Genomic DNA, 26,635 nt, shown 5'->3' with positions numbered 1-26,635 from the left:
TAAATAATTTTCTACAACCATGAAAAATTTAAAGGAGATTCATTATATATCACTAAAATTCAATGAACATTATTCAATTTCTTTTATTACTCATTGAAAAGATTGATCGAAGAAAATTATGGTCATTATTTATTTGTATTTTTTATTTGGTGATAGTAGACTATTATTTAGAAGATCGTTAATCACACCTGTTCATTTTATGAAACTTGGGAGTATCATCATTTTTTCAATCGACACCATCAATAGCCCCATTGATGTATGAATGTGTTATAAATTTAGCACATTGGGGCTATATTTTTTAGATTTATGGTGTGTCTAACTTTGGTCTATTAAAATTTGGATGTAAAGATAGGAGATATGGAAAACTCTTTAAAAGATTCCCTTATTTGTAATTAACAAAGTGGGGATGTAGAAGTTTCTTTTAATTTATAGGAGGCAATGAAATTTCATGTAATTTTTAGGGGAGCAATGGAAGTGGATCATTTAGATGTTCAAGTGAGTTAGGAAAGAGGATTGTAGATAAGTCAATGAAAATATGGGCTATTACATGCCCTACCATATTCTCCTAGATCTGAATGGAGCAAGTGTTGTGACTAAGGCTTTTGTAGGACAGCTAGGAAAATTAGAATTGGCTATCATTTCCATACCCACTATTTTCATTTTGGGATTCAATTTAGGTATCTTTGTAAGTATATGAATCTAAACGTAAATTCTTATCTTGTTTCATTTTACTTTACTCATGGCACACCATGTGTATTGGTCATTCTATGAATCAATAGTTGTAATCATCTAATTCTTGACATAACAATTTTGACTTAATTATTCATTATTTCTTCCTTTCTTTTATATGTTTATATAATCCAATAAATAGTTCATGTAAGTCAATTGGTGTCTTATATCCCAAGAATTAAATAAAATAGAGAGCTTCTTTCAAGCCATTTATTCTGTGAATATTGTTCCAATTCTTAATAGTAAATCTTAGTTTTGGATATTATTATAAATAAATGAGGATTTTAGGCATGGAAAGTGCCCTGGAGACCCTATGTGGCCAAGCAATATCACACGTCAGGATTTTATATGCAAAGAGCATTGATTAATTCTTCTCACCAATGTATATATTTGCAACCCCAATCTTGAAGATCTTTCGACAATCGAAATGTTGCATAATAAATAGGAAAAATTTCAATCTAGATCATTCCTCAACATTTTGCATATGTTTTCTACTTTCTAGTCCAAAGATTTTTGTAGTCCCAATTAAGGAACATGGTCATTGCCTAGATCTCTGCAACCCACAATTGGTCTTATCCTTTATGCCACCTGTGGGTTTTGACCAATGGCATTGACATGGACTAGGTTTTCTAAAACTTATATGCATTTTTCAAAAAATCCCATATCCCTTGTCTATCACACAATCTTTCACTATGTGAAGTAACAAATTTGAACTAGCAATAGTTGTTGTTGTTGCAAGTTTTGGTATAGACTATGAGGAAGACCTAGCTACAACTATTGGACCTATAATTGAGGTTCTAGTTTTACTTTTATTGGTGCATGTAATACTTTCTTTTAGAAGAAGCTAGTTTGGAGAAGCTTTTACCAAGTCTAAAAATATTTTACATTGGTTGTGATTGCAAGAGATACTTCTGGGACTGACACGTATACAACACTATTGGTGTTTGTTTTGTTAAAATTATTTCATACATGTTAATTAGACAGTAAATTTTGAGCCAAAAGACTTAAAATGGATGTCTTTAATAATTCAAATTTATTATTTTGACAACATTGTTTCTCTTGATTTTAAAACATGATTTATTTATTTTGTGCTTAAGAAATGGCATAACAACCTAGAACATTCATCAATAGTACCACATAAACACATAACATTCAAGAACATGTGAAATAAGGTATTTAAACATGCGTCAACCATTTATGATTTAATTTTAGATCACCTACCTAATACATATATGGTTAAGTACTACCTAACTATGTCCAAGGCATCTGCACACTAGAGGCATACTCTGCCTACCAGGCTACCTACATACCCATATACATGGGACCAAGACCCTTGAACTACTCACTCTAACAAATATGTCATTCTTGGTTCTAATTTTTTTGATGTAGTTGTATTCCTGTAACCACTGGTGAGTTTTACTCACCTAATATAGCTCTTCACCATCAAACACCCACTCAGGGTAAATTAGACAATTTTCTGTAATTACAATCATGTAATACCCTAGTGCAACCTTTTTTTTGTAGTTTACATTTAATGTAATGTTAACCCATATACATCCTAACTCACTCCTTATATAATTATGTTTAAAAGCTTGTGACAATAATCAATGGGTCTAAATAGATCAAACAAGTGAATGCTAGCTTGGAACAAATGATTGTTCATTTTATCATACCTAATCTGATGATAGTTTTATAGGAATTTGTAATCAACCCAACTAATCAGAAACTACACTGATTGAACAAGGTTATGGCTTGTCACTTAGGACAGGTTGATTTAGTTTTATTATTTTATTATTTGGATTCTAAAATATGTATGTAGCTAGAACAATTTTCTATTCTGCTAATATGTAATAAGAAACTTACGAAAGATCTCTCTTTATATATAAAGACTACAAGTATATTTTTTCATGTATTGCATCTATATTTGCTTCACCATTTCTTAAGTTATAAAAGTGTTTCAAGGCTAGGAACCACTTGAACATCCTTTACATGGCTCAGAGGTAATGTCTTTATGACAGTGAGAATAAATTTAGTTAAGAGTTGAGTGTACTACCTTGATCTTGGACTATGATTCAAGAAAAGGAGAAATATCAAACTTGAAAAAGATGTATACAAATGCAATTAATTTTTAAACTTCAATCTTATAAACTTACAAAGTGAACCATATAATTATAAGAAACTATTGTGTTTTGTAATATTTTAAAATTATTGTTACAAGTAATAAAGTTATGTACCTTTGATTTAGAGAGCACAAATAATGGAAATGAAATATTGCCGAAGGTGTAATCTCAACTACACCCCACCCTGGGCCCCCCATGTGGATCGCATTTTTAAGTAGAGAATAGTTACATATATACATACATGGTTAAGTGCTACCTAAATGTGTCCAAGGCTACCTAACTATGTCTAAGGCATCTGCACACTAGAGGTGTACTCTGCCTACCAGGCTACCTACATGCCCATATACATAGGATAAAGACCCTTGAACTACTCACTCTAAAAAATATGTAGTTCTAGTTCTAGTTATTTTGACGTAACTATATTCCTATAACCACTGGTAAGGTTTACTCACCTAATATAGCTCTTTTCCATAATAGACCCACTTGGTCAAATTAGGAAGATTTCTATAATTGCAATCCTGTAATACCCTAGTGCATGGTTTAGAGCTAATGTCATTGTGGTTGTGAGAATAACTTTAGTGAAGAGTTGAGTGTAAGGAGTTACCACCTTGAACATTCAAGAAACATTCAATAATATTTGAAATAAGGTATTTAAACATGCCTCAACCAATTATAATTTAATTTTGGATCACCTAACTAATTAGCTTAGAATTTTTTTCTCACCAAAAATCATAAAATGTACGAACAATTATGCCAAAAAGAACATAGAAATATGATTATCGTAAAAAAATGATTATCGTGCACAATCATTTTTTAGCTCTTTTGGCACAATCATTCTTACAATATTTTGGCTCAATCTCCAACTAGTTAGTATGTGTTTTGGAAAATTATTCTTGGACTGTGAGTGAGGAAAAAAAGAAATATCAAACTTGAAAAAGATGTGCATGGCTTGTCACTTAGCATAGGTTGAGTGAGTTTTATTGTTTTATTATTTGGATTAGAGGTAATTTCATTGTTTTATTATTTGGAACCACTTCAACAACCTTTACATAATCTAGAGGTAATATCATTTATTTATTATTTTGAACCACTTCAAACACCTATGCTAGAGTTACAACACAATGTGAAGTTGATTTTAGATATAGTTTTTTTTAGAAATGACATAAATCATTCCCAATTTTATCTTCACAACTCAAATGCACTCCCATGGTCTGATCTCTCTATTTGGCCAAGATCTATCTATTTATATACATACATACATACATATACAATGATCACAAGGGCACGCCGACGGAATCCTTGAACTACACTAATCTCCATAATCCACAAGATCTCTCTATACTATACATACATACATATACATCCATACATAAATACATACATACATATGCATACATCTATATATTCAATTTTTTCACATTGAAAGGCATTGTAAGGCATTTTATTAGAATATATGGAAAATTTGTAAAAATGTCATGCAACAAATATTGTTGCTAAGCAATTTTTTTTGCAAATTTGAAAGGTCAATAGTCAGATTTTTATTTTGATCAAACAAGTAGGAATGAATATGTAAGGTCAAGAGATATAGCCTATATACAAATCTTCTTCAACCTAGGAAAGGGTTGGAGTTGATATGTATGGATTTGAATCAATAAGAAAGCAATTTTGGTGGGAAAATATGTGTAGACAACAAGTATAATTTTAAGATCTCCTTGCAGTTTTATAGTAGGTGCGTGCTTATATTGTGAAAAGTTGTGTTTTTTCATCCTAGAAAAGGTGCTAATTAATTTGAGGTGTGTAGGTTAATCTTGAAGAAATTTTGATTTTTTTTGTGTCTATTGGTTACCCTAATATGTGCTTAGGGTTTTAATTGAAATGGAGTCTCCTTCCTAATCCCATCAATGAAAAACCCTATTTTTTTGTGTCTAAGGGGTATAGGATGGAGATGAATGTTTCAAATTTTATTTTTAGAACACCCACTTTCTTGGAGTACCTAGTTTGAGGGCAAGTAAGAAGAGATAGTGCAAGAGATGAAGCCACCTAAGATGTTCTAAGATGCTAGCTTGTGAAGACATATAGTTCCCTATAGTCAAAATTCTTACGAATGGATGAATTGCAAAACCCATTAGTTACAATGATAGATTCATTATATAATAATAATAAATTAAAACATGTAAAATTGGCCTTTTTAGATCTCTTGTAATTGTTGTCTTGCTTGGGAAATAACTAGTTTGTCCTTCTTAGCTTTTTGTGACCACCCATACACATATCTTGTGTTCTTTAAACATCTTTGATAGTTTGATGAACATAAATCATGACCTTTATGCCTCGAGTCCACAATATATATCTCATGTGTACGACTATTAACTTGAGTACAAACATAGGAAGACTCAACCATGTTATTGGATGCTACTGCATGATCAAAACTATTTTTACAAGAATCAGAATAAAGTGCATACCTTGGTTACATGTTTTCAACATCTATAATGGGCTAGGCCATGATTGTAATTTGATTCATTTTTTGATCAATGTGAAATCTCAATCATGTACTATGTGCCTCCTCTTGATCCAAGGTTTTTTCCTTCTTTAGGGATACCACATGATGATTGATTTTTACATTGATTTTGATGAGTTGTAGTTCACAATTTATGAATGATTATCATAAAGTAAAGATTTATTTAATGAAACAATGTTTGTTTCCAAACAAGTAATAAAAGAAGCAATATTTAAGAAGTAAAATAATCAACATATAGATTTAAAATGAATCTTTTCCCTCTATTCTAAAGAAGAAATCACTTGGTTTAAAGGACATGAATGCTGCTATGTAATTCTTGAGACTTAAATAAGAAGAAGTTTATGATAAATATATCAGGTAGTGAACATGAAGTTAAAGTGAGGACAACACTAAATGACATATATAGGCAGCTATTTTGGAGTGGCAATTAGAATAACATGCATATGCATGACATAAATACATAGTTTGAATAACCTCTCAATCATCATCCAATACATGGATATCCATGTTGATGTTGAAAATGATTAGAAGAGTAAATGTTTATAGTCAAGAATGGGATAATTATATTTAATAACATCGTCGATGCTCCAAGATAGTGATATAAAGATAAAGACAAGATTTTGATTGAACAATTCATATATAATATAAGAAAATGGAATAATATTTCCACATCATGTTAGGAAGACAATTAAAAATTCAATAAAAATCTTGACAATCCAAAAGATAGAGTCATAATAGGGGAGGAAGAAATGATTGTGATTCCACTGATACATCTAAAGGAGGTTTGGATATTCACAAAATAGAATAGTGACTTACTAGTTGGCTAAGAAATGAGACACTAGTGTTTGCGTTCAGAATAAATGTCACAAATAAGGTTGTTTTGTAATCTTAGGAAACTATTTTGTAGAATGATGTGTTCTCTTCACCATTAGAAACCCAATTTCCAAGAGATGGGTTCCATATTTCCTCTATCATCTCATATTGTAAATAATTGTAGCCTCTATCTCTTGATATTTTGTGCCTAAATAGGCCACATTTTAATACAACATTTTTATAGTTTTTTACTTTGCATTTTAGGGAGTTGAAAACTCTATTTTTTTTATTCCATTTAAAGCTCTTTAAGTTCTATAAAGGTCTCTTGCATATTTGTATTGCTTACAAACAACGCACTAGATTGGTTTAATGGTTGATGAATGTCGGTATTCTCTTTTGTTGGAGTCATCCAAGTGAAAACCTTTTTATAATGTCCTATGTACTTAAAAAAATTATTTATCTTGAAGGCTTAGTGTATCATGTGCTCATAGATATTATAAATGTATTTGTTTTGTTTTGTGCCTGTATTGGTTCATATCACTTTCCTCTAACCATTGTAGAAAAACCTTTTTCTAGAAAGGTTAACTACCCTTTAAGTTTGAAAGAATTTGGTTGGCTCATCCAAATCTTGAAAAATGCATACATGAATGGTGAAGCATTAAAGTTGAAGGCACAACTATGTTCAAATTGGAAAAGAAACATGCACATGTAAAAGAAAGGATCAAAAATTGGAATAAGGAAGTCTTTGGAGACATATTCTAAATGAAAGTGGAAACCCAAAATGATCTCAAAATTATGTAGGATTAAATTTAAGAAAAGGGCTACACTAAACATCTAATAAATTCTAAGAATGACATTCTAGTCAAGTACCACAATATAACATCTAAAGAGTAAATATTCTGAAGGAAAAGATCGACAAATTTATGGTTGAAGGCCAAAGATAGAAATACTAAATATTTCCATCTGATAGCTCTTAAGCATAAAGTAACAAATATAATAAATAACATTCAGCATGATAGAGAAAAGATAGATAAGGAAAAAGATATCAAGGAAGGAATGGTGAGGTATTTCTCTAATCTTCTATTGATTAACAATAATTTAAACTCTCTTGATCAAAATGATCTTATCACTTCTATTCCTTCTAGAATTGATGATATTTTGAATAAATCTATTAGTTCTATCCTATCCTCCAAAGTAATTAAGGAAGCAGCCTTCTCATTTAAAGGAGAGAAGTCCCCTAGGTTGGGTAGTTTCCCTATGCTCTTTTTCACAAGTTTTGGCATATTGTTTCTAAGAAAGTCTCCAATTCTGTGAAAAAATTCTTTGCCACTCAATATCTACTAGAGGAAATAAATTGTACATTTATTTCCCTTATTTAGAATAAACTAAGAACTAATTTTGTGGATGTATTTAACAAAATCATCCTTTTCAACTTGTTATAGAATATTATTTCTAAAGTCCTAACTTTGAGGTTGTTGGCTCTTCTCCCTAAAATTATATATGTCCAAAAAATAGGTTTTGTTATTAGAAGAAAAAATTGAGATTCAATCATTATTGTCCATGAGAATATCCACTCACTGGAAGTCTCAAACAAACAAGGTTTTTTAATGAAATTTGATCCATCAAAATCTTACGATAGGGGAATTTTTCTTTAAAGGTTTGTGGTTTCAGTCAGAAATTCATTAAATTAATTTTTTCTACTTCATCTACTATTGTGTTTGTGAATGACATGTCTTCTAATTTCTTCAAAGCTTCATGCAGTATCAATAAAAGTGGATATATTTCTCCTATCCTTTTTTATATCATGGTGGAACCTTTGGGTGGATGTATTGGAAGATTTGTTTAGGACAGAAAGATTTAGGGTCTCCAACATTTTTCTAATTTTCTCCTTATTCCTAAAAGTAATTTTTTGATGAAACTAACATGATGTAAATGGATTTTATCAAAGAGGCAAAAAAATTAAGATTTCTCTTTCTTTCTATACTTAATTCTATGGGCCAACTTATCAATTAGACCATGGTAACTCTGGAAACTTTGAGTGAACTCTCTCTCGAATTGGAACCAATCTAGTTAACTTGATCTCACACCCATGAAAAGTTCAATTAACTACTTATCACACTTAGATCAGAAATAGTTCACTTCACCTGCACAAGGAAGTTTCCATCTTAACTAAATCTTTACTTCAATCCTAACCATTGATCCAAGTTGATCTCACCCATTGATGGATTCTAGTAATTCTATTTAAGGAACTCATAATTCATCATTAAGGAGGTTAAATCTAGATGCTATCGAATTGTTGTTGAAATTCATACTCACTTTTGCTCATATATTCTCATGCATTCACATTCTTAGATTAACCTCATTTAATTCTTAAAATGCATACATCTAATATAGTTTCTTTTACATGTTCTTAGATTAAATGTATATTTCATTCTAGATTACTCTACATCTTCATATAAACTAGCTACATCTTTAAATCCTTCATTCTTAGAGGGTCGAGTTGCCTATACCTTAAATTTGAGGATATTAAATAGGAAAAATCCCTTTATATAGGAGGCAATGGGTCATACTGTTGAGTTTCTTGGATGAACAATTCAATGTTCATTCTAGGATGGCTTCACAGGTAATGACCACGTTGAAGTGTGTGAGAGGTTTAGAGGCTTGCATTTTCATGCATACATTTCTGGCACATACATCATCTCTACAAAAGGAATTGAGGTGGATCCAGAGAAAGTACAAGCCATAATGGACATGCCACCACCTTGGAACATCAGTTAGATGAGAGGACTACAAGGAAGGCTCCAATCAATTTGCAGGCTTATCTCACAGTTGGCAAATAGATCATAATCCTTCAAAAAGACCTTACATAAGGGTGTGAAATTCAATTGGAGCCAGGATTGTGAGCAAAGCTTAGCATAGATCAAACAATATCTTGTCAATCCACCAATCCTAATGCCTCCTATCCATGGGAACCTTTTCTTTTATACATTTCAGCTACTGAAACATCTCTAGGAATCCTATTGGCTCAGGAAGATAATGACAAAAAAGAAAGATCTATTTACTACTTGAGCCAGACATTGATCTCTTATGAGAAGAACTATAGCATTATTGAGAAAGCTTTCTTAGCAGTTGTCTTTGCTTCCCAAAAGTTGAGACACTACAAGCTTGCTCATACTACATGGCTCATGGCTAAAATAGATCCACTAAAGTACTTGCTCAGTAAGGTAGCTCTCACAGGAAGATTGGCTAAATGGGTTATGATACTCAATGAGTTTGACATCCAATACATTGAATGCAAGGCTATCAAGGAATAGGCAATTCCAGATCAGCTAGCCAATGCACCCATGCAAAATCTCCTATCAATGAACATTGATTTCCTAGATGAGTCAATTCTGACACTCATGTACCAAATGTGGATCATGTTCTTCGATGGGTCCTTCACACAACAAGGATCAAGTGCTGGATTACTCTTCATTACACCATAGAGATACTAATTGCCCAAAGTGTACAAGATTATGTTTCCTTGTACAAACAACATTGTTTAATATGAAGCTTTGATCAATGGCATGAAAATTGCAGCCGAATGGAGAGTGGATCAATTAGACATCTTTGGTGACTCTCAGCTTGTCATCAACCAGGTTAATGATGTGTAGCAAACAAAGGATGAGAAAGTAATTCCTTACAAGTGCATGGTTGATGACTTAAAGAAGTATTTTGCACACATCATCTTCTAGAAAGTTCCACGAATAGATAATAAAGTGGTTGATGCCATGGCTACTTTGGCCTCCCTGCTACAAAGACCTAAAATGACCTTCGACATGAGTTCTTGGTGGAAGCATTACACTACCTAGCCTATGACACCCCTGATTCTAGGATGATCTATTCTATTTTTGGACAAAAATCATCTCACTACCATCACATTTATTCCTATCTCCGCACTCAAACCATTCTGGAAGGTTTGACCCAGAATGAGAAACGTTATCTAATTTGTAATGCTTTGCATTATGTCATTATTCTTGACAATCTGTATAGGAGAGGTCTCAAGAAAACACTCCTTAGGTGTGTAGAACCCAAAGAGTCCAAATGCACACTAATTTATGTTCACGAGGGCATTTGTGGATCTCACTCCAATGGCCTGACACTAGCTTGCAAACTCCTTAGAGCTAGTTTCTATTGGCCTAAAATGGAGCAAGAAGCTATCAAGTATGCTAGATGTTGCAAGCAGTGTCAGCTACATGGGAATCTAATCCATGCTCCAGCTAGAGAACTGATTCCCTCTACTAAAACATGGCCATTTCAACAATGGGCCTTCAATTTGGTGGGACAGATCCACCCAACCTCTTCTAATGGACATAAGTTCATTATCACAACTATAGATTACTTCATGAAGTGGGTAGAGGTAGTACCTCTCATAGTTGCCAATGGAAAAATTGTAGCACTTCTTATCACAAACTATATCATTTGCAGATATGGTGTACCATCCTCAATCATTACTAACAATGGAGGACAATTCAAGAACAAAGACCTCAAGGAACTATGCAAGAAATTCAAAATCACAAAACATTGGTCTTCCATTTATTACCCCCAGGGTAATGGCTAGGCTTAGGCATCCAATAAGGTTATCCTTAAAATTCTTTATCTCATAGTCAGCAAGTTAGGGAGAAGTTGGCATCTCTAGATTAATCTAGCCATGTGGGTGTATAGGACAAGTATTAGGACTCCAACGGGCACAACTCCCTTTGCTTTGTTGTATGGGGCAGATGTTGTGCATCCAATAGTCAAGATTCCTACCTTGAGAATCTCTATGAAAGGTCATATTATTGATGATGATTACAGGATAGCTCAGCTTCAAGAGCTTTTGTTATTGGATGAATGTCGACAAGTGGCATGTGATCATCTATGAGCATATCAACAATGAATGGCAAGAAGCTACAATTGGAGGGTCAAGCCACGTGACTTCCAACTAGGTGATCTTGTCCTAAGAGAAAACCCTAAGGATCAATAGCAATGCATCCAAAAAGGGAAGTTTGAACCAAACTAGCTTGGTCCTTACATTATTACTATAGTATATGGATCCAATGCCTATCAGCTTTCCATAACTGAAGGAGAAGTGCTCAAAGAACCCGTCAACACTCTCCACCTAAAACAATTTTACAATTGATCTGATATCAGTAGCTCTTTGTACATATTTATATGTCCAGAAAAAATCATAAAAATCAGAAAAATTCTTGAAAAAAAATTGTTACCCTAGTGAAAACCTAGCAATAGGCACCTTGGTAACACCAAAAATATTGAAAAAATCCAAAAAAAAAAAAAAGAGTTCTGCCAAGAAGGTGAAAACTTGGTAAATAGGCACCTCTTGTCCCCAATGCATCATCTTGCAGTGCACCTTCTAGCTTTTTGTACAGTTGCTTTCCTACTTTTTGCTCATGTATCCATGAATTTAGTCTTATCACAGCTTAGGGGCATTCCCCTTTATTGTCACTATTTTTGAGATTCCTCTCATTGAATCTCCTTTGTGACAATCACCGGTCATTCTGGCTGTGTCTGCCTACTGTCACTGGTGTCACTCTTTTCATGATTCTCCTCACAAAATCTCTTGTGTGATAGTCACCAATCATTCTGGCTATGTCTACCTACTATCACCAGTGTCACTCTTTTCAAGATTCTCCTCATAGAATCTCTTGTGTGACAATCTCCAGTCATTCTAGCTATGTCTGCCTACTGTCTCCAGTGTCACTCTTTTTGAGATTCTCCTCATAGAATCTCTTTCTCAATAGTCACCAGTTGTTTCCACTATGTCAGCCTACTATTGCTCAGGTCACATTTCTAGATTCCTTTATGGAAGATCTCTTTTGTGTCAATCACCAATCATCTTGGTTGTGTCTGTCTACTGTTGCTCAATCCTCCTAGGTTCTTCACCTCAAAGATGCATCTTTGAACTTAGTCACCAGTCATTCTAACTACATTTGCCTACTATTGTCACCCTATGAAGAGATTTCTTTCAAACATGTTCTAGATACTAACACTTCACATCAATCTTATGCCACAAAAATGAACCCAAAATGATGAATTTGTTTGGATATGCTGAGCATTTTCTTTGTTTTCTTTGTTTTTTCTTTATCATGTCCCTTCAAGCAACTTGATGATGTCATTTCTAATTAGAGAAGTAATGACTGGGGGCATGATCTTTTCTTTTCTTTCTATCTATGGTTTAGTTCCAATTAGTTGACAAATTCCTATTAGAAGGGTGTCCACTATAAGAGCCTCCATCTCATATTGGATGGCTGAGTGTACCTCAACTCCTTTTATATGAATACATAAATAATGTTGGTTCTTCTCCTGTTTTGTTGGAGTGAGTTCTTTATGCTATAGTAATATCTAATACTCGTCTTGCTAAGTGAATGTATAGGTCACTACAAGTATATATGATGCATTTTTTTCCTAGGATACTGATGCAAAGGATGTTGCTAACATACTACTTATCGATTACTTAGCATAAGAAGGATCTTCTATGTGTTTGGCATGTCTGCATGCAAGCAACATTCTGATATGCTTTGATGATTATGTTAACTTGCTATATTAAAAGGGACAAATGTTCTAATCATTCTAGCTTCTTGTGCCTCGAATGCTTACATTTAATCCTGAAAAACCTATGATTTATGTCACATTCATATTTCCATGATTGCAAAGTCAGTGGTAATTGTAGGATATATAAGCTTTGTTTATGTCTAATTATGAAAAATTGTCAAGGCTCAATAACCAGACCTACAGTTGCATTTAATATAGTCTTGCATTACATAATTCACTTGCATAAGCACACAATTCAGTTGCGATCCTATATATATTCTCCATGATGGGGGGATTTGGGGTCTTTTCAAACATATCTAGATTTTCCATGGTTGCATAAGCATTTGGTTTGTTGGTTCGCACTCCTTGATGGAATACTTGTCACTATCAAGCACAAATATGAAACACTACATGAGATGTTAGTTCATTTCCACATGCATTGCATCCATATACTCGTATCATCTACTCTACATAATCACATCACATCCCATCAAAGTACATATGCATCCATAACACTTAAAACATGCATCTCATAATCATCAATATCTCATATACATCAAAGTAAAGTAGACATAGACAATGACATGTACACAAGAATACTCGACTCAAAATCTTGTGTGTATATATATATATATATATATATATATATATATATATATATATCAAAAAAAGTGTCAGTACAAAAAATGGGCACTACTCAAACGCTATCATACAAAATGGCACTAGCACACCAATGGATACATAGCCAAAATCAAAATCTGGGATCAATGTAATCAGGAGCTAACTATGGCCTGTGCCATCACCCCCTATTGCTAGAGGAGGGGGAGGAGGTGGCATATCTAGTCTCACTAGAGGACAAGCACCCCCAAACTCTTGGGCATACTAGGAAAATCGAGGAACCTACTAAGCCTCATCAAGCACAATTGTAGAGTATGCTAAGAAATAATATGCCACTTGGGCCATTTGCAATCTGACCTCATCCTGCAACATCTATCCCCTCCACTCGGCCATCTATACCTACTCTCATAGTCTCAAGAGCTCCTGATCTCATTCAGCCAACCATGAATCCCTCATCGCCACTGCAATATGTAACTCTCTAATTTGCTAGGAAACCTGCTAGATCTGCTCCCTCTATCATCAAAAAATCTTCAAGGATCCTATGGTAGGCTGCTCTTGCATCTCCCCATCAAGCATCTTAGGTGCCTGCTTAGTGGGTGCCCACTACTCCATCCTCAATGTCTATCATTGTCTTTGCCATCTGCCGCTGCTCCTAGTCCCTGGATTTGATTGCATCTAAAGTACAAGGATCTCCACCCTGCCTGACTTTCTACCTCACCTCTGGTAGTGGGCCCTATGCTACCTACTATGGAGGAGCCTACTACTACTTTTCTGGTGCCTACTGTGGGCCTGGCATTGCTCCCCCCAAGGGATCTGTAAATCATGGGACGGGATGACTAATAAGATATTCTTGATATGCTTTTGTCACCCCTACATCAGCTACCTTTGGATGGTAGTCCCACTGTGTCACAACTAGGTTGTGCACATCAATCATTGATCACCTTGCATCTAATCTCACCGGACATCCCCATGTTAGATCCTTCGCAACTCGTGTGTAGGCACAAAACTCTTGGGAGATGTCCTGCTACCTCCCATACTGCCTACATACTTGGCTGATGGAAAACTGCTTGATAATCTGTGTAGTCATGCCTACCAATAGTCACAAGCTAAACATCCAACCAAGCTCTACAAGAGCATCATCCCACTCTTCAGTCTCTCACCAAGGTTGCCATACGATGGAGACTAGGTCATCGAGATGGGCCCTCCACTGCTCTGTCTTACCCATGCCTACCTAGGTAATATGTCCTCTATATCTACAAATGTATGGCTCAGTAGGCCCCTAGGCATCATCAAAAATAGATCGTGTGACTGGCAGATACTCCCATGCCTAGACCTGTAACATGTACACACCAATGGCCATACTCTTCCAGTTGTGGTACACTATCTTATGCATCTCATAGAACATATGGGTGAGCATCCACTAACCCCATACAAATCTCTCTGGGTGCATCCAAAATCCTCTACAAAATGACCCCCCATCCACACTCTAGTCCATGCTACCCTCTATCAAGTACCAAGAAGCAGCTAATGAATATGGCCAAAACTATGGCCAATCTATGTATCTGCCCATAAGTGTGGACCAGCTCATCCCAGGCAATGGCTCGTCCAATCACTAACTGTCTGTCAAAAATGGTACATAATGCCTCTATCCCTACCTGGGGCATTGTGTCATATGATACTCTCAACCTATGAAATGGTATGCAGAGGATCCTATATATGTCCTCAAGGGTCATAGTCATCTCTCCCTAAGGAAGGTGGAAGGTGTTCATTTCTGAATGGAAATGCTCCACCAATGTAGTCAATAGGTTGTGATTCACCAGCAATGTTGGGATCCAACATAAGTACGTGAGCCCCAATTTGTCTATATGAGCCATGTCTTCTGCATCTAGGCTCTGCAACAAATCTCCATACAGAAGATAGTGAGATCTAAATGAAACATCACCAAAGACCTCCTACACACACAAAAAAAAAAAAGTGACAAGAAAATGGTCAGTACTTGATCACCAAATTAGAGAAATGAAGAAAAAAATGCAAAGATAACACTACAAATGTAAAAAAATGCAATTTTTAAACATACTGCTATCATAGCTTTTCGCATGAAGATGTATTTCCTCATGCAAAATTTCATCTCTTCATGCAAGAATGTCTATCTTCATATGAGAATATTCATGTTCTTGCATGAAAAATTCAAGTTCCTACACATGCTAGAACCCTCACACAAAGAGAGTCTCTCTCACACAAAGAAAGAAGTTTTGATGCGAAAACAAACAATCTCACACGAAGGGCGACAAAGCTATATGCAAAAATCTAGAATTATTCACACAATAAGTGGATATCTCCTATGTGAGAATCCCCATTGATGCATGTGAAGATATGTCGAGTTGGCAAATCTTAGCATGAAGAAAGATAGTCTTCGTGCAATAAAGGATGGTCTCGTGTGAAGACCAATGTTGACCAACTAAAAACAAGCTAAAAGTGCAATAAATTACCTCAAAATGCATGAAAATGAAAGTACAAAGCTCGGATATCGATAAATCACTAGAGGTTCGTAGTCCGCTAGCCTACTATGTCATCAGGAGCACTCAAAATAATGATATCTCACGTTCACTACCATATCTCTCTTAGAGCTCAAATTCACTAAAAGACAAAATGCACAAATGAATTGAAAGTGATCCCTTGAGCCCTTATATAGGGGTTGACCTAATTTTGGAAAGTGCTTCGATTTGTGCAAAAATCACCCCCTGGCTAATTTGACCATTCTAAATCCATTTTCGAGATCGAATTCAAAATTTGATACACCAAAGTGCCCTAAAAATGTGTTTTAAAATTTTGGAAATCGACACGATCGAATGCTTGTGCAATCCAAATTTTTTAGATACTTTATGATTCTTGAAATCTTTTCAACTCAACATTCTTCAAATTTTCAAAATTAATTATTGAAAAAGTCAACTTCGGTCAACTTTTGGTCAAACTTGGTCTTCTAGACCTTCAAATCACTGCAAATTGACTCTTCATATTTCTTTAGATCGTTCTGATCTCTTCATATTTCTTCAGATCATTCTAATCTCTTTATATTGTCTTTTGATCATTGTGATCCTTTCTACACTCTACTACATCTCAGATTTCTTCTCTATCTCTTTGTATACTACTTTACATCATATTTCTAGTGTGTCATCTTTCAATTTCGCTCCCGAGGGGGCAGGATGATTACATCATTGAACTTGAATTTCAAATCGATTTGAATCTTCATCGCTTGGGGCATCTTGTTCCTATCTTATGTCCTCGCCACTTGGGGCATCTCATCACTCAGGGCATCTTGCTCTCTTCTATCTGGCATCTTTGTTATCTATCTTATCTTTCCATCAACTAACCAATCTTATAACAACTCTTCTCAAATTTTGATGGACAGGTATTGAGACAGTCTAAACCCCAACTCCTATGAATCAAGCCTCATTCTGGGATGATTCTATGAATCATGATTGGATCTTGTTATCTTTTATCAATTTAGGTATCTAGACATTCTATTTGGAACCTTAAAGATTAAGCTTCATTCTAGAGATAATCTTTTAAATGCTATCAATCTTAGGTATCTAGACATTTTGTTTGGATCCATAAAGATTGAGCTCTATTTTGGAGATAATCTTTTAAATGATATCAATCTCAAGTATTTAGACATTCTATTTGGATCCTTAAAGATTAAGCTCCATTCTGGAGATAATCTTTTAAATGCTATCAATATTAGGTATCTAGATGTTCTATTTGGATCCTTAAAGATTAAGCTCCATTCTAGAGATAATCTTTTAAATACTATCAATCTCAGGTATCTCGACATTCTATTTGGATCATTAAAGATTAAGCTCTATTCTGGAGATAATCTTTTAAATGCTATCAATCTCAGGTATCTAGATGTTCTATTTGGATCCTTAAAGATTAAGCTCCATTTTGGGAATAATCTTTTTATCACTCTCAGGTATCTAGACATTCTATTTGGATCCTTAAAGATTAAGCTCTATTGTGGAGATAGTCTTTTAAATGTTATCAATTTAGGTATCTAGGTGTTTTATCTGGATCCTTAAAGGTTAAACTTTGTTCTCAAGGAAACCTTTAAAATGCTTATCAATTTAGTTATCTAGGTGTTCTTCTTGGATTCCTTAGGATCAAGCTCTATTCTAGAGATGGCCCTTAAAAGCTTATCAATCAGTCTCTATATCATCTACTTTGGAACCAATCTTATCTCTTGGTCTTCACATCATGCTTTCTAATTTTCTTTGAATCGAACATGTTGCTGGCACATTCATTCAAAGAGGGGAAAAATATAATACCCCAAAATTGGCTCATTGTCATTATACCAATTTTGGTCTATTCTGACTGATCCTAAGACCTATTCTAATAGGCAATTCTTATTCTAATTGTTGCTACTTGACTTAATTATCAGATGCAGAAAACCCTAATTTTCATTCATCATGCTTATTATTTAATTCCTATAGTATTTCCTCATATTAGTCACATTAAAACCTATTGATTAATATTTTATTTAATTATTAAGTATTTATACTTTAATTAAATTAAATCATCACCTAAGGCTAATGTACTAAGGAATTAAATTTATTTAATTAAATAAATATTCCTATTTTAATTAATTGAATGAAATTATTTAATTAAATAGAAAAGGTATTTATGAGGTCATATCTCATTTTATTAAATTAAATATCTTTCCTAATTCTACTCTTTAGTTCTAAATGGAAACTCTGAGTGAACTATCTCTCAAATTGGAACCAATCTAGTTAACTTGATCCCACACCCATGGCAAGTTCAGTTAACTACTTATCACACTTAGATCAGAAACAGTTCACTTCACTTGCACAAGGAAGTTTCCATCTTAACTGAATCTTTTCTTCAATCCTAACCATTGATCCGAGTTGATCTCACCCATTGATGGATTCCAGGAATTCTATTTAAGGAACTCATAATTCCTCATTAAGGAGGTTGAATCTGGTTGCTATCGAATTGCTATTGAAATTCATCCTCACTTTTGCTCATATATTCTCATGCATTCACATTCTTAGATTAACCTCATTTAATTCTTAAAATGCATACATCTAATATAGTTTCTTTTACATGTCCTTAGATTAAATGCATATTTTATTCTAGATTATTCTACATCTTCATATAAACTAGCTACATATTTAAATCCTTCATTCTTAGAGGGTCTAGTTGCCTATACCTTAAATCTAAGGATATTAAATAAGAAAAATCCCTTTAGATAGGAGGCAACAGGTCACACCTTCGAGTGTCTTGGATGAACAATTCAATGTTCATTCCAGGATGGCTTCACAGGTAATGACTGCATTGAAATTTGTGTGATGTTTAGAGGCCTAGATTTTCACGCATACAAGGAGAATCCTACTTTTGAAGTCTATTCAACAAAATATGCATGTGTATGCATTAAGCCATTTCTTTAGTCTTGCTAATTATGCTAAAATAACTAAAAAATATAGGGGAAGTTTCTTTGGATGGACACGGAGGAGAAGGTTCACTTTTGTTAGTGTCTTAGGAAAATGTCTGCAAACCAATTAAGAAGGGATGTATTGGCATCAACACTATCAAAATGATTTAAAAAATTCTTCTTTCTGAACAAATTTAGAGAATATTTGAAGAGGAAAAAGAATGGAACTCTCTAATTAAGAAAAAAATATGTCTTTGTAGCTCCTAACCTTGAGGATTGACTCTATTTAGATGTTTGGATTAATGGTTACCAAATCTAGAATAGTATCCATAAAGATAAGAACATGTTAACCAAGGAAAAAGATGGAATATTGGTAATTGAAGGAGGATAAAGTTTAGGGATGACAATTGGATTATGGATAATCCTATTTTAGAAGATTTTATCTTCTTCTAGCATGTAGGAAAATACAAGAATTTACTAGGGATTGAAGTTAGAAACTACTAGAGAAATAATGAATGAATTATACTTAAGGATGTGAATCCTTCTCTTCCTCCTATTAACTAAAATCCAAATTCCTATTTTACTAGACCAAATCTTAATGATAATATGTTCTACAATCACAATTTCGATGGAAGGTTCTTTGTTTCCTCTATTTTATCTATGAGTTTTAAAGACTTTGAGAGTTTATTTTGGTCTAAAGCTTGGATTAACTCTCTAATTCCTAAAATAAATTTCATTTAGTAGTTGTTCTTTCAAAATAAGGTATTGACTAGTAACAATATAGGCAAGAAAGGCTTTACTCTTCCTAATCGATCATGGGCAATATATATGATTTTTCTATTTTTTTATTCAAATATTTTTGGATTGCTATTCTTTAGCCCAAATGTGGCTATATGTGAAAATATTAATTATTTTTGGCTTAATGAAATTCATGAATCCTTTCGATGAGTTTTATATGTTTGCCCATTTCTTGGGATGCTCTATTCAACAGTCTTGGAAGAATATTTTAATCCACATTAAGGGTACAGTAGTGTCTCATTCCATTTGTTGAATCAATTTTCAATTTTTAAGGTAAGTGTACATTTCAAGCCTCAAGGTCAATTCACTTAACAAAATTTATGTCCTTTCTAATCTTGGGTCTAACAAAATTCATAGTCTCCTTTAAATTTCATGGTCTAATAGATTTTTCCAACTACAAGCTTATTAGATTTTATCATTCATGTAAATATTGTGTAATTTTATAACCAATCCATAGAGTCTAGTGAACCATCATTGGTTTTAGTATTCATCTCAAAACCCTAATTGATTGCTATAGGGATTTAAATTTATTCTAATAATATTTACATGTTGAAGAGATTCGATCTCATTCAAGGGTATCTATAATGGCTAATCTGTAGAGATTGTTGCTATGTGAATGAATCAAGTTCCTCTAATGACCAGTCTATAAAGACAAGGGTATCTTTAACAACCAATATATAAAGACACCAAAGATGTGGAGAAATAATGGAAATCTAGTTCCTTATCAAGTGTGATTTCACTCAATAAACCTCTTGATGGGATTTTCAGTTTATGGGAAAATCCAATTTTTTAGAATCTGGGCACAGCTTCTAGCCAAGTAAATAAGATATCAAGGATAGAACCTTCAATTTGAGCTTGCAAATAGAATTAATCATGAAACACTAATTTCCTCCTTGAAAATGTGAATTCACTTATGAAACTAGAAGAGTACTAGATAAAGAAAAAATGAACTTGGTTTAAAACAAGATAAGCCTTGAAAATTATTTTCTGAAATACCTTACCTTCAGCGACACTCTAAAAATCTTTGTGAAGCCTCCCTCCAACTAAATGAAGTTTCTCTTTATATATATATGTGTTGTGTGTGTGTGTGTGTGTGTGTGTGTGTGTGTGTGTGTGTGTGTGTGTGTGTGTGTGTGTGTGTGTGTGTGTGTGTGTGTGTATGTATGTATGTATATATATATATATATATGTATATATATGTATATGTATATGTATATGTATAAATTTATATATATCTATATATATATATGTATATATTTATATATACATATATACATAAATATACATATATGTATACATGTATATGTATAGATATATGTATATGTATATATACATATACATATATATATATACATATACATATAATATACATATATATATATGTATATTATATGTATATGTATATATATATATGTATATGTATATATACATATACATATATCTATACATATACATGTATATATACATATATATATACACATATACATATATATATGTATATGTATATATATGTATGTATATATATATATATATACATATATATGTATATGTATATGTATATATATATATATATGTATATATATACATATATAAATGTATGTATATATATATATGTATATGTATATATATACATGTGTGTGTATATATATATATATAATATACATATATATATACACATATATATATACATATATATATATATATATATACATGTATATATATATATATACATATATATATATATATATATATATATATTCTTGGCAATGTCAAAATTTAGATGTTAAATTTAACTGTTGTAAAATTTTGACGTTATCGGAATCATATTTTTAAAAAAAATGAATTTGACAAGTCAAATTGGTCTATCGTCAAAAATTTTGGTCAATAATGACCCCCAAATGTACTAGTGCTCTAATGGTTCCCAAATGCAACCTCATGAGTTCCTGCCATGCTTCGAAGTTATCTATGTTCAACTTGGAAATCTCTCTTTTGTAAGACATCTTGATCTTTAGCTTAGGTCATAAAAACCTTTTTTGCAAGCACTAACTCCTCTGATGCTAATTGTTGGAAATATAAGAGGAATAACTAAGAGGGGAGGGGTGAACCAGTTACCACTAAAATAACTCCAAAACCCTTAGATGTCAATAATACTTCCTTGAAACACACAACTCATTTAGAACTAGATATACATTGTAACTCAATTAACAAAGTAATTTGATCTATTAATGTGTATTAACCTATATAACATAGTTGTAGAAAGATAAAGCAATAAGAAAATAACATGAACACATGTGACACCAAGATTTAACATGGAAACCCAATTTGAAAAAACCACCAATACAACTAGTTACAACTTTTCATTCTTTTGAAGTGAGCCCTGTTAGGAGCCAACCCTGTTAAAGGTTACAAAACACATTGCTAGGTGTGACCTTGTTAACAAATTTAAATCACCCTATTAGGAGTGGCTTTGATAGAGATCTTAAGACACTTCAATCTAGAAATGCCACTTGTTTAGAGGATTTACAAAATGACTATTAAGTCAACTTCATTAAGATATTTCTTCACTACTACAATTATTAGAGAATAACAATGATTGACCTGATTTATGAAGCAACTAGATTGCAGATTCAAATCAGTGTTATAGTTACTCCTCTAAATCCTCCTTGATCATAATGTTCTTTGTAGCTCCTTGGATACTATACTCTTAATTAGATATCCTTCTCAGGGATAACTTTAAGAAACCCCTCCCAAGAAAAATATGTAAAATGTTGGCAAATTCAACATTAAATATGCAGAAAAAAATTCTAATTGGAGGCAATTTTTTCATTCGAAGCAAGGGAGAAAATTATTTTCTATTGGAAAACTTTTCCTTTCTATATCAAAATTTAATAATAACTATGGCGAGTTAATTTTATTTTGTTTTGGTATGCAAATAAATGTAGGCAATTTTTTTTGTTGGTCATAAACATTTTCGTAATGTAAGAGGCAAGCTAATTATTTCATATAACACTAAATATTAATATATTATATAGTTGGATAATATGTTATTTTCCAAAGAGATATTATTTAATTTTTTGGTGAATTTATATAGTCACAAGTGGTCCATGGCCTACATGCCAAGTGTACACTGTACAGTGTATATATAGTATGCCAATTCATTTAGATTCAATTAATAATGTACCCTTTTTTATTGCCAACTTGGTCATCATCACTTTTAATGTTGTCATTTTATGGTGAAAGGAATTAATTTGGACCATTGATGCAATATAGATAAAAGACTTTGGCTCTATTTTGGGCTTAATTTTAAACAACATACCATAAAGTCTAAATCTTCCTAGAATTAGGACACGTGTCCCAAAGACCAAAACATACAATAGTTGGCTAAACAAGGATAGTTAGAGACACACATTAGTAAAATGGTAGGTGATTCTCAATGCAAGGGAAAATATTATTTAATTTTAAGGGTGAAATAACATTTTCCAATAAGAAAGCATTAGGGAAATGCTAGCAAAAATTTCAAAATAATTGTGTACTAAATGTAGATTACATTGGCGATAGGACCAAGATTTGGGACCAATTATGTGTAAACTAATAAGTGATTAGTGTTTTATTTTGACCCAAAAAATGTAATTTCTCAGCGACATAGTTGACCCCATATGTAGGTTTTATTTTCCAAATTGTGACTTCCCAAAGAGATGGAATAGCCAATTGGTGAATATTTGCCACTAAAAAAATCATGGATCCTTCTTTATTCGCATCTAATCTTCTTCACTTCTTGCATATTATTCAATCCACATCTTGACCTTTCACATAGATGAAATCTAATTTCAATTTGGCTTGAATACCCTTACAAACAAATAAATAACATCCATTGAGTTAGCTTGCATAAACCAAGAAATGGATAAAATCAATCTATTGGAGGTCAGCTAAAATTGGGTAACTCGATTACCACTGAGTTCCTTGGTAACTAACCTAACTTAGTTTACACTAAACTCCTTTGGTAATTGACTTGACTTGATTACATAGGAATTCATGAACTTCCCTTCTTCTGAACTTTTTCTCATCAAATAGTGCAATCTTCTGAACTTGGTTCCAACTGGAAATTCTCAGTAAGAGTATAACATTTTTGTAACATTAATGCCAATATACAATTGAATAATTGTTATCAAAAAAGGGTCTTGCTTCTATAAGTGGGGCTACAAACATGATTCCTTCTTGTCCCCTCTTTCTCATTCCTGCCATTGTTTTCCTTACATCTGATGCTTCTTCTAGTGTTATCTAGGTTTCTTCCATAATCTTCTTCATGGTTGTTTCAACCTTTTTCTTAGTTGACTTCTCAAGTTGAGTTTGATAAGTCATCTAAATAATCTCATCAAGGGTTCCAAATATATTGAACTCTTCATCTCTTCATGACCTAAGGATAACTTCTACATATCCTTTAATTTGTGCTTCAAAAAGTTCATATCCAAGGGGCTCAACATATGTCATCCTACGTTCTACTACTTCAATGTAAGTAAACTCAATATCAACTATGAAACATATATTATTATTGAATTTCTTGATTAATGATGGTGGGGTTCTATATCTCTTCTTCATTTTAGTTTGGAATGTTTTCAAAATTAGATCTATACTACTCTCAAATTTGTCAACAAGGTGTCTCATGTAAAGCTTAGTTATCTTTTTCACAGTTCTCTTGTCACTACTTAGTAACTTGGTTACAAACATGAATGACAATTTCTTTATCAAATTAAAAAACATGTATTTTATCAATGACTTGAATCTGAATTGACTATTTTTCATTTTCTTTATCCTTTATGGGTTCTCAATTAACTCTTCTCTAAGTATCTCACATAGATTTGCCTTCACTTTCTCAATACATATCTTGTAGGTTTAATGAATTAAGCTTTTTTCCATGTCATCCTCTCTTGAACTAGAAAAAATCTTGGATGCCATAATTTTTCATATAAATCTTACATCATTTTGTTTGATCTTTCATATCACAATGCCTCTACCATTATACTTGAACTTGGTATTTTCCAATAGAGTTTTATTCACATTATTCTCATTGATAGGTAATGATCCTTCATTTCTTAGATCATTAACTTCATGAATAAGATTTTATGATATGTCTCTCACATTTTCACATAGCCATAATTTTCCATCATGAATTATGCTCAACGTGATCTTTGTCCATTCTTCATTGCCAAATTCATGGGAAAAAAAGTCCTTAATTAGTTAATTCTTCTCTAGGTGTTTATAACCACTTTGGGAACTGATGCCTTGATTGTATATGAGGTCAAATTCCTTAGTTATGTTTCTTTCTCCCACAAACTCAAACTTTCTTTTAATGTAGATTCCAATATCTTCCAAATACTAAACTTCATCCAAAATTATCAAAAATTCTATTGAGGGATCATCTTCCAAGGGTTTAATGGGGTTTATCTTCATCTTAGGTTTAGCCTCATCCTCAACATTTTGAATTAAATACATATCCAACTCTACACTAAATAATAAACTCAAATTCACAATTCAACCTTCAAAATTCATAAAATACCAAGTAGCTTTGCAAAAATAGAGTTCACCAATGAATTCACTTCAAAGCTTCATTGATTTCCTTCAATTCTCTCCTAATTCACTCCATAATTTATGTTGACATATTAGTCAAGTTTATTATTAGTGACACACACTTATTAAGGTTGTATATAGCTACTGAGCTCATTGTATAGTTAACAGTGTTTGCCAAGTATTTCAGTTGTCACCACGTTCTATAGTTGCTACTAAGTCCTTTGGACAAATCCCAGTGCTTACAGAGTAGTTGCAGTTATAGTGAAGATTAGCAATGTAAACCATGCATCTCAATATATAGCAAGTTTACCAGTGCAAACTGAGTTGTGCAATATTCACTATGTTAGTAGTTTATACGATGTGAGTCTAATGTTAACCAAGCTACTCAGTGTTAACCAAGTGACTCAATTTATACTAAGCTTGAGGTGATAGTGTTTACCAAGCTATGCAATGGTAAACAAGTGATTTAGTTTATATGACAAGTTTTACAGTATCTTCCAAGTCACCAGTGCAGACTGAGTTCAAGACTACTTGGACGTGATCAGTATGGACTGAGCTTCTACATCTACTGAGTGCATGATAATGTTGAGCATTGACAGTGGATGCCAAGTATCAAATCCTCACTGAGTTAGTCTTCAAAACTTGAGTGTCTTCATTTGGGCCAACTTTGTAATATTTGTGTAAATTTGTATTGTGGCCAACTTTGTAATTTGTATAATTGGATTGGTATATATGTAATGAATTGTATCACATCCAAGGCATGTAGAAATGATGCATATGTAATGTAATTTTAAAGAGAAGAGCAAAAAAAGAAAATTACAAAGGCTATAGTAGTATAAGGAGTAGCAAAAGACATGTCTATCATAGCAAGGTGATTAGTACATAAAGGAATCTCATTGACCAAACCAAGTAGCAAATTAGAGTTCAGCTACTACTTCATCCTAACAAGTGGATCAATCAAATCCTTTAACAAGGTAGACCTAATAGCCTTTTATAAATCTCTTTACTGAGTGCATACTTCATTGTATGCTTGTAAATGCTTTCACAAGGTGGACCTAGTAGTCCTTATTGCTCATAACAAGGTAGATCATAAGAAGTGATCAATGTAAGCCTTAATAGGCCAACTTTATATTGCAATACTAAAGCTTGTGGGTATCATCCCCAACCCAATTTTACTTTCTATTTGGAAGGTTTCTAGGTCACCAAATCTCTGTGTCACAATATTATGAATGCTTTCATGTTTTCAATTTATTATGTATGCAATTAGATCATATTGTATCTAAAGGATTAAATGCAAATTGAATTGTTGGATTAAGAGTTGAAACAGAAGAAGTTTTAGAAGTTACTGATTCACCCCTCCCCTATTAGTAAGTTAGCATAGTCTTGAATATTTCCAAAAATTGGTATCAGAGCTTTGTGGTTCTCAAGAAATAGTTTAATAGCTTGAGAAAAGAACACAGC

Source organism: Cupressus sempervirens, chromosome 5 (genome assembly GCF_028749045.1).
Source record: "Cupressus sempervirens isolate cs-2001-9-10 chromosome 5, ASM2874904v1, whole genome shotgun sequence".
Classification (NCBI taxonomy): Eukaryota; Viridiplantae; Streptophyta; class Pinopsida; order Cupressales; family Cupressaceae; genus Cupressus; species Cupressus sempervirens.
This window is presented reverse-complemented; position numbering follows the sequence as displayed.